This window comes from Schistocerca americana, chromosome 9 (assembly GCF_021461395.2).
Source record: "Schistocerca americana isolate TAMUIC-IGC-003095 chromosome 9, iqSchAmer2.1, whole genome shotgun sequence".
Taxonomy (NCBI): Eukaryota; Metazoa; Arthropoda; class Insecta; order Orthoptera; family Acrididae; genus Schistocerca; species Schistocerca americana.
Genome location: NC_060127.1, coordinates 78,064,153 through 78,082,470, shown reverse-complemented (window position 1 = coordinate 78,082,470; position 18,318 = coordinate 78,064,153). Strand labels below are relative to the sequence as shown.

The 18,318-nt window shown below is 46.5% G+C and overlaps 1 non-coding gene across 1 annotated transcript; it reads left to right on the top strand.

The window, feature by feature from the left end:
* Positions 1–498: 498 nt before the first annotated feature.
* Positions 499–605, top strand: LOC124551534. Its single transcript, XR_006967896.1, has one exon. It is a non-coding gene; the product is annotated as a U6 spliceosomal RNA (small nuclear RNA).
* Positions 606–18,318: the final 17,713 nt, after the last annotated feature.

Genomic DNA, 18,318 nt, shown 5'->3' with positions numbered 1-18,318 from the left:
CAGTGATGACCACGCAGGCATGGGAATGCGCACCATTCGAGTTTTCGAACTCCCGTTCGAGCTCCCGGCGGAAGACGTTATCGCGGCTTTCCGCCCTATGGTTCAAATGTTTCTGAGCAATATGGGACTTAACTTCTGAGGTCATCAGTCCCCTAGAACTTAGAACTACTTAAACCTAACTAACCTAAGGACATCACACACATCCACGCCGGAGGCAGGATTCGAACCTGCGACCGTAGCAGTCCCGCGGTTCCGGACTGAGCGCCTAGAACCGCTAGACCACCGCGGCCGGCCCGCCCTATGGCACTGTACACGGCCACACTGCTGAACGCTGGGAGCAATTCCAAACGTACACCGTTCTTAACATCGCCATCGATCTCCATCGCCACGTGCCATCCTACCTGCAAATCAGCGGGCGCCGTTCGGTCGTCATATACGACGGCTAACCCAAGACCTGATCTGGGTGCGCCAAAGAAGGCCACTTCACGTCTCAGTGTCGTACTTGCTTCGGCAGTACATATACTAAAATTGGAACGATACAGAGAAGATTAGCATGGCCCCTGCGCAAGGATGACACGAAAAATCGTGAAGCGTTCCACATTTTTGATCTCCCACTTGTATACGAGGTGCATTCAAGTTCTAAGGCCTCCGATTTTTTTTCTCCAGACTGGAAAGAGATAGAAATATGCACATTGTTTTAAAATGAGGGCGCGTCAATGCGTCCCAGAGATGGCAGCACCGTACAGCAGATGAAATTTTACCGCCAGCGGCGAGAATGAGAACTGTTTTAAATACTTAAAATGGCGACGTTTTCCTTACTTGAACAGCGGACAATCATTCGTTTTCTGAATTTGCGTGGTATGATACCAATTGAAATTCATCGACAGTTGAAGGAGACATGTGGTGATGGAGTTATGGATGTGTCGAATGTGCATTCGTGGGTGCGACAATTTAATGAAGGCAGAACATCGTGTGACAACAAACCGAAACAACCTCGGGCTCACACAAGCCGGTCTGACGACACGATCGAGAAAGTGGAGAGAATTGTTTTGGGGGATCGCCGAATGACTGTTGAACAGATCGCCTCCAGAGTTGGCATTTCTGTGGGTTCTGTGCACACAATCCTGCATGACGACCTGAAAATGCGAAAAGTGTCATCCAGGTGGGTGCCACGAATGCTGACGGACGCCCACACGGCTGCCCGTGTGGCATGTTGCCGAGCAATGTTGACGCGCAACGACAGCACGAATGGGACTTTCTTTTCATCGGTTGTGACAATGGATGAGACGTGGATGCCATTTTTCAATCCAGAAACAAAGCGCCAGTCAGCTCAATGTAAGCACACAGATTCACCGCCACCAAAAAAATTTCGGGTAACTGCCAATGCTGAAAAAATGATGGTGTCCATGTTCTGGGACAGCGAGGGAGTAATCCTTACCCATTGCGTTCCAAAGGGCACTACGGTAACAGGTGCACCCTACGAAAATGTTTTGAAGAACAAATTCCTTCCTGCACTGCAACAAAAACGTCTGGGAAGGGCTACGCGTGAGCTGTTTCACCAAGACAACGCACCCGCACATCGAGCTAACGTTACGCAACAGTTTCTTCGTGATAACAACTTTGAAGTGATTCCTCATGCTCCCTACTCACCTGACCTGGCTCCTAGTGACTTTTGGCTTTTTCCAACAATGAAAGACACTCTCCGTGGCCGCACATTCACCAGCCGTGCTGCTATTGCCTCAGCGATTTTCCAGTGGTCAAAACAGACTCCTAAAGAAGCCTTCGCCGCTGCCATGGAATCATGGCGTCAGCGTTGTGAAAATGTGTACGTCAGCAGGGCGATTACGTCGAGAAGTAACGCCAGTTTCATCGATTTCGGGTGAGTAGTTAATTAGAAAACAAATCGGAAGCCTTAGAACTTGAATGCACCTCGTATAACGATCTTGATTGTTCCAAGAATGTAGCGGCTGCAACAGCTGGGAAACATCGTCATCGCTTGCCACGGTAATGATGCATGATATCCATACTAACAAATCCAGCCTTGCATGAACTATCGCAGCTAGTAACCCACTACTGCTCTTACTACCCATCCCACTGTCGCAGAGGTTTTTTCGCACGGCACGAGCCTTGGCATTTTTTTCCCTCTGCTCTTCAAATCGCTTCCCTCACTCGCGTTTCGTCCACTGTCTATCACCTGATGGACCGTGTTAATGCGTAGTCTTACCCAGACGCACGGATAACATCACAGCCCAGCATCCTGTGATCCACTTACTAGATAACTAACATGTTGACGGAGGTGACATTAGAGCTTTTGGTTTGGCCACCACGTTGGTGCGGGCGTGGAGGGGCCCCATCTCTATTTCTCAGTGTCTTCAGTGATGAATCACCGAACTGCCAGTCGCTACCGTGGCGCCTCCGACTCCAACGACTGTTTTGCCGATCACCTACGCATCGGCGCCCTCTTATTCTCACACCAGCCGCCATCCGTCGGACCACGTACCGGTGACCCTTCCTGCTGCTACGGATACCGCCTGACGCTACTCCGGCGCCACCACCAACAGCGACGACTTGCGATCCCCATCCGGCCGATGCTATGAACGCCCCTTCACTTATCGTTCCAACCTCTCCTCCCAGACCGCAGCGACTCCCTCCCATGTTCCGACACAGAGGGACGAACAAATGGTTCAAATGGCTCTGAGCACTATGGGACAACATCTGAGGTCGTCAGTCCCCTAGAACTTAGAACTACTTAAACCTAACTAACCTAAGGACATCACACACATCCATGCCCGAGGCAGGATTGGAACCTGGGACCGTAGCAGCAGCGCAGTTCCAGACTGAAGAGCCTAGAACCGCTCGGGCACCAGCGGCCGGCAGGGACGACCACACATACAACGTTCACCTAAGAGGCGCAAGACGAGGCGCTGTACGGTCTCGGAATGAGACAGATCACCTCCCCCTGAGGGCACATTGATAGGATTTACGTCTCTCGGGATTTCACACCTGTAGTCCAACGTGCGAAACTTTGGCCCTTGGCCTTTTTGGACCACTGTCCCTGCATCTACAACATTCTCCTGCCGCAACAAGTGGTCAGGCCATTCGACGTATCTTGCTTCAGTATGGCAAGGAATTAGTCGGCACACTGCCGACTATTTCTACGCCGTTCTACGCTGCCTGGATGCCCAGATACCCACCCCTGAAACCCAGAAGGAACGCAGCAGGATTAAGGCTCAAATTATAACGTTGACACGCCGTAGGCTGCAGGGGGTGATGGTGCAGACCCGACGTCAAGATTTGGCGGAACAAGAGCATCTCACAATGCATCATATCACCTCCAATAGGAAACTCCGACGACAACGACTTGAAACCTTCCCGTCTCCTCTATATCTCTTTTGTTACGCAACCTTCCCTTCTACAATAACCTATGGAACCTTCACTTAGGATTTCTATCTCTTGCTTAATAATAACAAACGAAATCTTCCCTTTGAAATTAACTCTCTTTCTCAATAATAATAAGTACAATCTTCGCATACAAATTTAAATGCTGCTTATTAAAAGTTATTTTCTGATCATTTCGACGAAACATAGAATGTGTCGTCGTCGTGGCCCTCAGTCGTTACCTGCAATAACCCAAAACTGTTCCTTACCTATTTTACTGTTACTGGATCGCCATCTGACTGCTACATCGAACTGCGACATGAATATACTTACTCTGTTTTACTACACTCTATTAGCTGCTGGTGGGCTGTCGTATTAAGTGGCTGTATTTATTACCAAAGCTGACGTTATTCTTCAGTAGCAAAGCTAACGTTATTCTTTAATTAATTTGACTGAAGTTACGTCATTCATAGTTAAACTTTTTCTTGAAAACAGTAAAATTTGGCAAAGTTTTACGTTGATGGTTTTTGGGATGCATTATAACCAGTAATGCAATATTGCTGGCAAAATTAATTATATTCTGGAAACGATTCTTCAAGTATTTACTGTTGGTAATGAAATGATTTTACAAACGTTCAAACGGGACTTACTTTCTACAATAATCTTACAATTAGCATTGCGCAAACATACCTTAAGTAGTCTTGAGTTTCTCAAAATAATAATAATAATAATAATTCAATAATATTAGTTCCTCTTATGATAATAGTTAGCTGATGTGTCTGTACATCCGTTTATAATCTCTTGTGAATCATAGCTGGTGGCTGGCAGGCACACCGCTCCTCTCGACCTCTCGCTTCAGACCTGCTACCGACTCGCTTCACTTCTCGCTCACTACTGACTTCCTACGAACGCTAAAGTGCGGTCTCTCCCGCCAACAAAGCTTTCTGGTGCAGGCAATCCCTAATACCATTACAAAATGCATCAATGCGCGGTCTTTCCCGCTCTTTCCTTAAAAGGTATCCATACGCGGTCTCTCCCGCCCTTTTTAAAATTATGTCAATGTGCGGTCTCTCCCGCCAACAATACTTTGGTGCAGACATTCCCTGCTACCACAATTATTTCCAAAATGACAAATAGTAATTATTACTACTTAATCCTATTAATAAAATATAAACATCTTTCACAAATTGTGGTTTGACAACAGACAATAGAAAATACACGTCTTACAGACTCATCACCGAGATATGCACCTGTCGCGGCAGGCAAGTCACTGCCTTTGCAGACCACTGCCGCACAATGTACCAGGAGGAGGCTACCAACAACCTCGCTGAAAAGTTAAAGTGGTACCACAAGTAACTCGTACCCTCGCCAGCGACGAAACGGACGAGCTGATGAAGCCAGTTACGCCCTACGAAGTCCACGATGGAGTCAACAAAGGTGCTCTGAATAAGTCACCTGGTGTCGAAGGATTGCCGAAAGAATTTTATCGCGCTTTCCACGCGGTAATGGCGTCAAGGTGGACGACGATCTTTCGCGAACTGATGACGATGGAGAACGCCGTACCGCCGTGCTTCGTCACGGTAACTACACTACTGGCCATTAAAATTGCTGCACCACGAAGATGACATGCTACAGACGCGAAATTTAACCGACAGGAATAAGGTGCTGTGATATGCAAATAATTCGCTTTTCAGAGCATTCACACAAGGTTGGCGCCGGTGGCGACACCTACAACGTGCTGATACGAGCAAAAGTTTCCAACCGATTTCTCATACACAAACAGCAGTTGAACGGCGTTGCCTGGTGAAACGTAGTTGTGATGCACCGTGTAAGGAGCAGAAATGCGTACCATCACGTTTTCGACTTTGATAAAGGTCGGATTGTAGCCTATCTAGGTGGGGTTTATCGTATCGTGACATTGCTGCTCGCGTTGGTGGAGATCCAATGACTGTTAGCATAATATGGAATTGATGGGTTCAGGAGGGTAATATGGAACGCCGTGAAGGATCCCAACGGCCTCGTATCACGCAGTCGAGATGACAGGCATCTTATCCGCATGGCTGTAACGGATCGTGCAGTCACGTCTCGATCCCTGAGTCAACAGATGGGGACGTTTGCAAGAAAACAACCATCTGCACGATCAATTCGACGACTTTTACAGCAGCATGGACTATCAGCTCGGAGACCAAGGCTGCGGTTACCCTTGACGCTGCATCACAGACATGAGCGCCTGCGATGGTGTACTCAACGACGAACGTGGGTGTCCGAATGACAAACCGTCATTTTATCGGATGAATCCAGGTTCTGTTTACAGCATCATGATGGTCGCATCCGTGTTTGGCGACGTCGCCGTGAACGCACATTGGAAGCGTGTATTCGTCATCGCCATACTGGCGTATCACCCGGCGTGATGGTATGGGATGCCATCGGTTACACGTCTCGGTCACCTCTTGTTGGCATTAACTGCACTTTGAACAGTGGACGTTACATTTCAGATGTATTACGACCCATGTCTCTACCCTTCATTCGATTCCTGCGAAACCCTACATTTCAGCATGATAATGCACGACCGCATGTTGCAGGTCCCGTACGGGCCTTTCTGGATACAGAAAATGTTCGGCTGCAGCCCTGGCGAGCACATTCTCCAGATCTCTCACCAATTGAAAACGTCTGGTCAATGGTGGCCGAGCAACTGGCTCGTCACAATACACCGGTCACTACTCTTGATGGACTGTGGAATCGTGTTGAAGCTGCATGGGCAGGTGTACCTGTACACGCCATCCAAGATCTGTTTGACTCAATGCCCAGGCGTATCAAGGTCGTTACTAAGGCCAGAGGTGGTTGTTATGGGTACTGTTTTCTCAGGATCTATGAACCCAAATTGCGTCAAAATGTAATCACATGTCAGTTCTAGTATAATATATTTGTCCAATGAATACCCGTTTATCATCTGCATTCCTTCTTGGTGTAGCAATTTTAATGGGCAGTAGTGTATTATACCCATCCACAAACCGACACTGAGAGTGACGACAGCACATTACCGTCCCCTCACTCTGCTTAACGCCGACCATAAAATTTTTATACGTCACGATGCCGCAAGATCCTACCTATAGTTCTATCCCCGGAATAGACATTCCGGGTGGCTCAGGTAATATACAAACGGCCACAGGAGAATGTCGTGGTCTAATTGTACTGGCCGCGGCGTGAAGACTCTGCGCTGCGGTCGTTGTGATTGTTTTTGACAGCGCGTTCGACAAGAGGCGGAATCGTTTTCTGTTCTCAGTAATGAGCTGAATGGGTTTTCCACCCGTCTTTATCGACGTCATCCAGCGCCTGTGCGGCACCACCGAATCGCTGATTCAGGTCAACGGCCGTGTGGTGGGACCAGTGACGATCCTGCGCTCCATATGGCGAGGTTCCCCGCTTTCGACCCTACTCTGTGCCATAAACCTGTAGCCACTCATCGGGAGTCTGACGAGTCACCTTTCTGGACTCACTCTGCGACAGCACAGTTTTGGATGTCGTGCGTATGCGGACGACCTCCTCATCTTGGTCCGCTCACGGTGCTGGATTTGATATCAACGAAGGGAACTGCAGCGGGCAGTGACATGAATGTGGCTAAATCCACGACGATGTCCATTGGACGCGGCCTCCCACACGACGACTTAGCACCTCTCCCGCGCGTACAGAAACTACCATACCTTGATATCATTTTCACCTCCACTGTGCGCCGATCCGCTGGGATCAATTTTCGGCGTGCTCTCCAAATTATGTTTACAACATGTCTGAACCGTAAAATTACTACTGGTTCACCAAAGGTTATTAATCACAATTAATACACAAAATGTAAAGTGGATGTTGGTGCCAAAGAATAACTGGTGAAATTACACACAATTTTCAGTAACACTCTTTATTCAAATTTGGTGCAAGACTTTACGATATTTTAAAACACACCAACAATAATTTAACCAATAAGTCACAATTTACGATAGGGAAGGACTTTAAATTATTAAATTATTATAAAATATTTCACGCCAGTAAAAGGCAAGTACAGGCAAGCTATTTAACGGATAAAACGTGACGCTGTATAATATTTCAAGCTCAGCTAAATTACAGGTGAATTTCATTCCATTAATAAATGAATACAATTTGAATATATGGCTTCACTTTTAGGCAGACAAATTTCCCATTGGTTACAACAGCCGTAGCTACGGTCGCCCACAACAGCCTGACTTATTAAATGGCGCAGAATTCGAACCTGTCTGCAACAAATAAAGACAATCCTGTTTACAAAGGTTCTCAAAATAGAAAAACCAAATCGCATGAGTCATGCACACGGGGGGAGGGGGGGGGGGGCACTCACAGTTAATAACATTAACATTTCCAAAATATATAAAAAACAAATTTTACAAATTTCTGCCACTTAACTTACGGCAAACACACAAGCTCGCAAGGTAGGACTTGCGAACCTTTACAACATTCTCATTTCAAGGCAACAATTTCTACTCGTAATGAAATGGGAAGCTTTTGCATGGCAAGAAAACACACTAATAACCAGCTACCTGTATAAAACACATAAGCACGTTTAGTAAAAGCCTTAAAAGGTACTGAATTAGAAAACACACAACAGCTTTTGCTGACTAGAAACAATAGAAAAAAATCCACTACGGCGTACATTAACAACCTTGCCTGACTATAGCCAAATATACATAAACACAAATTTACGTAAGCTACAGCTTCCAGATGAGCAGGAATCCGTTATGCAATTGAATAGTTCTTACCATGAGGCAAAAGGATTTTTTTTTCTTTCTTAGAGTACCTTTTACACGTGAGTCTAGTAATACTAGTTATACCAGGCGAGAGAATGGATCAGGTCTTGGTACCTTGCATTTTAAACAGTACAGTCATTGCTGCCTCAGACTTTCACAGACATGGCAGAGGCTAACTGTCAAATAAACCCGTAGGTAAGTTGGTAGGGGAAAGAAGCAATCCGAGCCAAACATTTACTCTGACTCCTCCCCCTTTCGTCCTCAAAAGGGGACAAACGGACCACTCTTTCTAATATTACCACCTTCCCACGGGTGGGCAGACGAGAATGAATGGCGGGAAACCCCCAAAAAAATACGGCTGGTATAATTAACAAGAATCAGTAAATTGAATTCAATTAAAGTTCATAAAAACTGTTAACAATGAATACTCAACTTCCGGTGCCTTACGGCTCCCAGGACTGAACCAACGCAGCTCTGCCGAGCCGCCCGCTGCCAGCCGTTTCAACGGACGCAGGAAGGCGCGCCGACATTCAGAAACTCCTCGCCGGTCGGCAGCATACGGCCGAACTGCAGATTAGGCCGCGTGCGGACCCACGCTCAGGAAGAATCCTTTCACGACGAGCAGTTAACGCCCCATACCACGGAGCCGCTGCTCGCGTCGCTTACGCTGATGCCGCGGTCTGCGTGCTGTCCCTCTAGCACTGGCAGAGAAGTCTCTTCTCGATGACCCGACTGCCGACTCTGCACGAGAGCCCGTACAGCCACTTCTTAAACCCACACGAACAGCCCACTTTTCCCCTTTCCCGCTGCAGGGAGACACCGAAGCCTTCAACTGCGACAACGGCGCCACCGCCAGAAAACGGAGGGCGACTGCTTCACGCTACGCGCTGCGGCGCGCTTTTCAAAGCTAACTTTACTACGGCTCAATGTCCAATACCTCAATCAACATGTGGCGTCCAGAATGGTCCACATCGCACAACACTCCCGCTGCCATCGACTATTGGACACAGCCTCCAGGCTGCTGTCGGATACTTTCTTACGGCCGGTACTCACTTTGAGATCCGTTACGAAGCGCTCACCCTCTCCCCGCGAGCGGGATGCCTCGACCTTGTCAATGTGCGACTCCGTGCGGCGTCCTTGTACATTTCCACCATGCACAAGCAGTGGAACGGGAGCACCCTCCGTACGTGCAGCTTTCTGGAAATTCTTGTGCCCACGACCATAACACCACCAGTACCAGTCGGACACATCAAGCACCATCTGTCATCGTCGACTCCAGCTATGCTCAAACACACTTCCAGAAGACGCTCTCCGACTTGAAGATTTTTACACCCCACTGCTTCGTTACATATGCAGCAACAACATCGAACTCAGACATCCATCGAAGCGGTGGCTCACGGTTTGGCGTCATATCCACCAGCTTTTCCTTCCCTACAACGTCTGGACAACATGGTACCAAGTTGCATCTGGAAAATTCGCCACAAATCAACGTCTTCACGCCGTCGTACTAAGGTAGTGCCCGGATTGTTCAATTTGCCATCTCAAGGATGACGATGTCCACCAACTGACTTGTGCGCCCACCAGCGACGTCTGGAAGTTCGTTGCCGGTAACCTCCGCTTCCCGCCAGATTCGATCGACCCATGCACTATTATCATTCCTGAGGATACTTATTTCTCCGCCACCAAAAATGATGCGGTTGTATGGGTCAAGAGATGAACGATCACCTACATGTATAATGACGGCAATAAATCACAATTTGACCTCTGGGCGTGCTTACAAACCGCCCAAGGTGAAGCCGAGCGCTACCGCGCCTTCTTCACCAGTTACCTACACGCCATCTTTACGTCTCTCCCGCTCAGCTGGATGGTGCCACGCGGACGACACTCCGACACTCCCCCCCACCTGCTGACATCTGAGACTCTGCGCGCTACTTTCTACACTACTGGCCATTAAAATTTGCTACACCACGAAGATGACGTGCTGCAGACGCGAAATTTAACCGCCACGACGAAGATGCTGTGATATGCAAATGATTAGCTTTCCAGAGCATTCACACAAGGTTGGCGCCGGTGGCGACACCTACAACGTGCTGACATGAGGAAAGTTTCCAACCGATTTCTCATACACAAACAGCAGTTGACAGCCGTTGCCTGATGAAACATTGTTGTCATGCCTCGTGTAAGGAGGAGGAATGCGTACCATCACGTTTCCGACTTTGATACAGGTCGGATTGTAGCCTATCGCGATTGCGGTTTATCGTATCGCGACATTGCTGCTCTCGTTGGTCGAGATCCAATGACTGTTAACAGAATATGGAATCGGTGGGTTCAGGAGGTTAATACGGAACGCCGTGAAGGATCCCACCGGCCTCGTATCACGCAGTCGAGATGACAGGCATCTTATCCTCATGGCTGTAACGTATCGTGCAGCCACGTCTCGATCCCTGAGTCAACAGATGGGGACGTTTGCAAGACAACAACCATCTGCACGAACAGTTCGACGACGTTTGCAGCAGCATGGACAATCAGCTGCGGTTAACCTCGACGCTACATCACAGACAGGAGCGCCTGCGATGGTGTACTCGACGACCAACCTGGCTGCACGAATGGCAAAACGTCATTTTTTCGGGCGAATCCAGGTTCTGTTTACAGCATCATGATGGTCGCATCCGTGTTTGGCGACATCGCGGTGAACGCACGTTGGAAGCGTGTATTCATCATAGCCATACTGGAGTATCACACAGCGTGATAGTACGGGGTGCCACTGCTTACATATCTCGGTCACCTCTTGTTCGCATTGGCGGCACTTTGAACAGTGGACGTTACATTTCAGATGTGTTACGACCCGTCGCTCTACCCTTCATTCGATCCCTGCGAAACCCTACATTTCAGCAGGATAATGTAGGACCGCATGTTGCAGGTCCTATACGGGCCTTTCTGGATACAGAAAATGTTCGACTGCTGCCCTGGCCAGCACATTCTCCAGATCTCTCACCAATTGAAAACGTCTGGTCAATGGTGACCGAGCAACTGGCTCGTCACAATACGCCAGTCACTACTCTTGATGAACTGTGGTATCGTGTTGAAGCTGCATGGGCAGCTGTACCGGTACACGCCATCCAAGCTCTGTATGACTGAATGCCCAGGCGTATCAAGGCCGTTATTACGGCCAGAGGTGGTTGTTCTGGGTACTGATTTCTCAGGATCTATACACTCAAACTACTTGAAAATGTAATCACATGTCAGTTCTAGTATAATATATTTGTCCAATGAATACCCGTTTATCATCTGCATTTCTTCTTGGTATAGCAATTTTAATGGCCAGTAGTGTATGTCGTAACCCACTGTGGAGTAGGCGCATGGACACGCGCCTCCTTTCTTTTATGCGCTCTACCAGAGGACGGTGGTCATTGCCCATATCTCTACTGCCCCCTCCTCTTTGGCTTCTACCCTCCTTTCGGGCGCCTATTCCCCCCGTTAGTGGTCCCAGGGACACTTTGGGCAGGCCTCGCATGTTGAACCCTGCCCACTCTGTCTCCACGCTCCATCTACCGGGCAGTTGTGTGCAAGTTATACCGCCCCACCTTTTCCGTTTTTGTCTGTTGCCTCACACCTCTTAGCTTACTTTGGTATTATTATTTTTTCCGACTCCTTGTTAATAATAACATTTGCTCGCCTTGTTTGACTGTAATGTATCGTGTTGATTCCGCCGCCAGGATGGCATTATTGTTGTATTTATGCTTGTGCAAATAAAGATATTTTGTTTAGTTACCCTGTTCCCGGTCAAAAAAACTAGAGGGGAGTGATTCAGGGATGGGAAGGAGCAGGCATCGTGGCCAGGTCTCGGGTTTTGACACCAGCCCACCCTGTCTCCACCAGCTCAATAGTAACCACTCTACCATAAAAATTAAAAAAAAGTTGTAGAACACTTCCCCGCGAAAGGCAAAGGTCCAGAGTTCGAGTCTCGGTCCTGCACACAGTTTTAATCTGCCAGGAAGTTTCATATCAGCGCACACTGCGCTACAGAATGAAAATTTCTTTCTGACTACTGTCTCACAATCTAAAAAATGCATTACTAAATTACATTTAAACCAAATTTACCACTGAGTAAATACTAACTGCGAAATCCTGGCTTAGAATTGAGTGGAGCCATTTCTGCATCATTACATCGCATTTACGATACTTGAATATATGAACCTTGTTTCCAGCTGTGTAATTCAGGCCGGCCGGAGTGGCCGTGCGGTTCTAGGCGCTACAGTCTGGAGCCAGGCGACCGCTACGGTCGCAGGTTCGAATCCTGCCTCGGGCATGGATGTGAGTGATGTCCTTGGGTTAGTTAGGTTTAATCAGTTCTAAGTTCCAGGCGACTGATGACCTCAGAATTTAAGTCGCATAGCGCTCAGAGACATTTCTGTGTAAGTCACATTACCTTTTGGCACAAAACGTTTCATACCGTAAAAAAGAAGAAGATGAAACTGCACGAACGTATGTTGCGCTAAACTCAAGCAAACACGATTTTCTAACACGCAATACGATTTCTGTGTACATAAATATCAATCTCTTAACGGCCACATAGCACAACGAGCCTTTTATACACAGCGCATTGTTGATAACAACGCAAGACAACTTGACTTTCGCCGTTTCTGGCTGGCAACTTCGCTTTCTCTCCGTTGTTCGGCCTTTCTATCTAGGTGGTGTTGCTTCCAGCTACGTTTGCCAACTCTGTCTTTCAAAAATCAGAGAGGTGAAATAAGAAACCAAGGAAAATCAAATATTTTTTAGTTAAAATTACATTTTTTAACGCTGTGTGCGCCTTGGAGAGGCACTGGATTAACTGCAATAAAACCATCAAACACTTTACAGGTTAATTTGAAATTAGTGATCACCTGTATTAAGGATTTAACATGGCGCTCATCTACGTGTACATTTACTTTTATACTCCGCAAGCCACCCAACGGTGTGTGGCGGAGGGCACTTTACGTGCCACTGTCATTACCTCCCTTTCCTGTTCCAGTCGCGTACGGTTCGCGGGAAGAACGACTGCCGGAAAGCCTCCGTGCGCGCTCGAATCTCTCTAATTTTACATTCGTGATCTCCTCGGGAGGTATAAGTAGGGGGAAGCAATATATTCGATACCTCATGCAGAAAAGCACCCTCTCGAAACCTGGACAGCAAGCTACACCGCGATGCAGAGCGCCTCTCTTGCAGAGTCTGCCACTAGAGTTTGCTAAACATCTCCGTAACGCTATCACGTTTACCAAATAACCCTGTGACGAAACGAGCCGCTCTTCTTTGTATCTTCTCTATCTCCTCTGTCAACCCGACCTAGTACGGATCCCACACTGATGAGCAATACTCAAGTATACGTCGAGCGAGTGTTTTGCTTATGAACTACATTTTCTAAGGACTTTCCCAATGAATCTCAACCTGGCACGCGCCTCACCAACAATTAATGTTATATGATCATTCCACTTCAAATCACTCCGCACGCATACTCCCAGATATTTTTCAGAAGTAACTGCTACCAGTGTTTGTTCTGCTATCATATAATCATACAACAAAGGATCCTTCTTTCTATGTCGATTGCTCGTTAACAATGGTAAAAACACGTTCAGCGGTGACGTTTGCAATGGGGTATATAAAGTGAAAGTGACTAGTTTTGTTTTATTTCTTTTCCAGAGTCATCTTAACATTTTTTTTTCAAAATTTACGTTCTTTGTTTTACTCGCCACAACTTCACGAACTTCTCATAGAATACAGTAAACACTGTACAATTTATCCCCATTTACCGGCAAGTTAAAAGAAACACTCAGATCCTGTAATTCTTCACGCTCAGTTTCTTCATTCATTGTCAAAATGTTCATTTTGTCGTGCCACTTATTCAAATAAGCCAAACAACGCTCCAGATATTTGTCTGCAACTTCTTCAAAAGCATTTTGATCACTAATCGTCAACGTCCTCACGCATTGCATCGCTGACTATCTATAAAACTTGTAATTTTTTTCTGTTAGTAATTTTGGTTAGCAGTTCTGTCAGAATCATATGTAATTCAGTGCACGTAACATAGTCACTTCCCAGTTTTTTAATGGAGATTTCAAGAATTTGCGTTACGTTGTGAACAAGATAATGGAAGAAAGGTGTCATGTATCAACGCCTTTCAAATTACTGCTCCACATTCATCTCCGACTTCATTAATAGAACATTGCCTCAAAACTGGCCAATTGAAAAGAGGTCTGAAGCAAGGAGAGCCTCCGTGCGGGCACATGGCAAATAACAGATTTGAACTCTAGATGAGCGAAATCAAAGAATTCCTTAAGCTTCGCATTTCGCTTCGCAAATATGGAAAATTCGGTTATCTGCAGCGATCGAGACATGGCTGCACGATCCGTTACAGCCATGCGGATAAGATGCCTGTCATCTCGACTGCTAGTGATACGAAGCTGTTGGGCCTTGGCCTTGGGATCCAGCACGGCGTTCCGTATTACCCTCCTGAACCCACCTATTCCATATTCTGCTAACAGGCACTGGATCTCGACCAACGCGAGCAGCAATGTCGCGATACTATAAACCGCAATCGCGATAGGCTACAATCCGACCTGTATCAAAGTCGGAAACGTGATGGTACGCATTTGTCCTCCTTCCACGGGGCATGACAACAACGTTTCACCAGGCAACGCCGGTCAACTGCTGTTTGTGTATGAGAAATCGGTTGGAAACTTTCCTCATGTCAGCACGTTGTAGGTGTCGCCACCGGCGCCAACCTTGTGTGAATGCTCTGAACAGCTAATCATTTGCATATCACAGCACCTTATTCCTGTCGGTTAAATTTCGCGGCTGTAGCACGTCATCTTCGTGGTGTAGCAATTTTAATGGCCAGTAGTGAATGAACAGCATTCCAGGGGGCGTTTTCCATCAAGATAACACTCGCCCACATACCGCTGTCGTAGCGCTACAGAGTATCGATGTGGCGCATTGGCATGTTCGATCACTACATCTATCTACAATCGATCATATATGATAGATCATCGGACGTCAACTCCTGCGTCATGCACAAACAGAACTGACCGACCAAGTGGAACAGGCACGCAACTCCATCCCAGAAACTGACATCCGGAACCCGTACAATACACGCACGCTTACATGATTGCATTCAGCTTTGTTGCGGTTACACCGGTTATTAATGTACTATAATTTCACATTTGCCGTGTATTATCTCGCGCTTGCAATGGTAAACACTTCAATACGCTGCCTAGACAAATGTATTCCCGAAATTTCATTGTTGTTGTTGTGGTCTTCAGTCCACAGACTGGTTTGATGCAGCTCTCCAAGCTACTCTATCCTGTGCAAGCTTCTTCATCTCCCAGTACCTACTGCAACCTACATCCTTCTGAATCTGCTTAGTGTATTCATCTCTTGATCTCCCTCTACGATTTTTACCCTCCACGCTGCCTTCCGATACTAAATTGGTGATCCCTTGATGCCTCAGAACATGTCCTACCAACCGATCCCTTCTTCTAGTCAAGTTGTGCCACAAACTTCTCTTCTCCCCAATCCTATTCAATACTTCCTCATTAGTTATGTGATCTACCCATCTAATTTTCAGCATTCTTCTGTAGCACCACATTTCGAAAGCTTCTATTCTCTTCTTGTCCAAAATATTTATCGTCCATGTTCCAGTTCCATATATGGCTACACTCCATACAAATACTTTCAGAAACGACTTCCTGACATTTAAATCTATACTCGATGTTAACAAATTTTTCTTCTTCAGAAACGCTTTCCCTACCATTGCCAGTCTACATTTTACATCCTCTCTACTTCGACCATCATCAGTTATTTTGCTCCCCAAATAGCAAAATTCCTTTACTACTTTAAGTATCTCATTTGCCAAAAGAAGCAAATTTTAAAATGAAAACAAGAGAAAATTAGGTTTTACTCAAATTTCGCCACTCATCACGTTTTTATGAAAGTTGCAAATGGTTAACGAGTCATTTTGTTGTACGCATTTTCGGCGGAATTATTTTCAAATACTAACCAATGCAGAGGCGACAGTAGCGGTTTGATTGGTCACCATGCAAGCGTCGTCGTGCAGGGGATTCACTTAATATTTACAAAAAACGTGACTGCGGGCTTCAGTTTGGAACGGCACTTCCCCTCCAGCACTCAGCATTTCCCCTACAGCGCCTGCCCGTATCCCCCACCACTACCACTCTCCCTATCTGTACACTGATAATTGCGCATCTACTGGCCAAGTTATTTTGTGCGCACTCCATGCACGACCCACGGCCAGACCCAAACTTGCTAACGTCATTCCTGTGTCACAACACATACACATACACACTTTGTGTTATCCCCTGTATGCGAAATTCAAAGCGTCCAAGCAGGCATATCTGAAGGAACATTGAATCGTTCCTCATAACAACACAGACACCGAAATGTTGCATTACAACTTCAGCTCCAGCTAACACTCCTGGATTTCCGGGATTCTCGCGGAAATAAGCGAATGTCTATTTATTTTTTATTTATTTATTAATTTTTTTGAAATCTACCAGCATCAGGAACGTAGCTAAAATCTCCTGAAGTTTGTGATCGCACAAGTGTCTGCCGTACCTAAAAAAAACAAAACAAATAAAAAACAAAAAAAACTAACAGGTGGTTGAAAAAATCAGCCAACCAGTTGCGAAACAAAGGTTTACTAGCCCTTCTCCTAGGTCTTGATATTTCTAAAAATATACTCTTCAGGAGGAGTAGGCGTTGTTACCCCACATGGTGTTAGATTTCCATGTGATGTAACAAAGTCTGTTCCTTCTGAAGAGCATATTTTTAGCAATATCGAAACCTAGGACAAGGTCTAATACACTAATGGCCATTAAAATTGCCACACCACGAAGATGGCGTGCTACAGACGCGAAATTTAACCGACAGGAAGAAGATGCTGTGATATGCAAATGATTAGCTTTCCAGAGTATTCAGACAAGGTTGGCGCCGGTGGCGACACCTACAACGTGCTGACATGAGGAAAGTTTCCTACCGATTTCTCATACATAAACAGCAGTTGACCGGCGTTGCCTGGTGAAACGTTGTTGTGATGCCTCGTGTAAGGAGGAGAAACGCGTAATCACATGTCAGTTCTAGTATAATATATTTGTCCAGTGAATACCAGTTTATCATCTGCATTTCTTCTTGGTGGAGCAATTTTAATGGCCAGTAGAGTAAATCTTTGGTTTGCAACTAGTTGGCTCATTTTTCAACCCCCTCAGATTTATGCAGTTGCTGATTCGCAGCGACGTTTCAGATTTTGCTTAAAAAAAAAACAACAAATCTATAGTTGATGCACTTTATACTGGTGATTCGTCCAGAAGATCCCTAGCGGCGTGTCGAAATCATTGAGGACACTGAACGTCGTGCAGTCACAGTTGCGAGAGAATTGTGAAGCTTGCTTTTGCTAAGTGAAGAACTTCGAAGAGTAAGGTGAGTAACAAGAGTAACACAAAAATGACTTCTTTTACCAATGAGTTTCTGTAAAATCGAATGAGAAAGGCTGCAGGACGTGCTCCTCGATTTTGTTATTTTAGCATATCGCCAACCAGCCAAAAGAGGCTAAACAATGTTGGCCTCTCCTTACGAGCAAAGGACGAAAGCTTTGGACGAAAATTGATCACTGCGCATCGGCCACCTTTTCCTGCATGGACTAAAATGTTGGGAATACATTTCGTGTGTTTCGTGAGGTTGCAGTCCCTCTGTTGTCCCAGATCACTGACCACCTCACCCAGGCCAGTTCGCCACTACGGGCAAAGTCGGGCACTACGCCGATGCTTGGTCCCAAAATGTGTCACAGGTTTGCCTGTTTGAGCTGGGAATGGCGCTGCTGCAGCTAACACGCCCCCAAGCACGCCCACTGACCAAGCTGTGAGTGCCACAGCAGTGTCCCTGCCCCCGGATGAATGGGAGGAGCAGTAATACGCTAGGCTGCGCCGACGTTCCAGACCGGAAATTGCCATTGGTGACCATACCCACAGGGTTTTGTTTCTGTTGTTTTATGCTATTCGGAACAGAGTATGTTGAGAGCTGCATCGAACCAACCTTCGTAGAAAAAAAAAAGAAAGTCTATGCAGGATACGACTTCTTTGGTTCAGAAGGGGAGGCGACAAGCGTTTGCCCACGTTTTGGC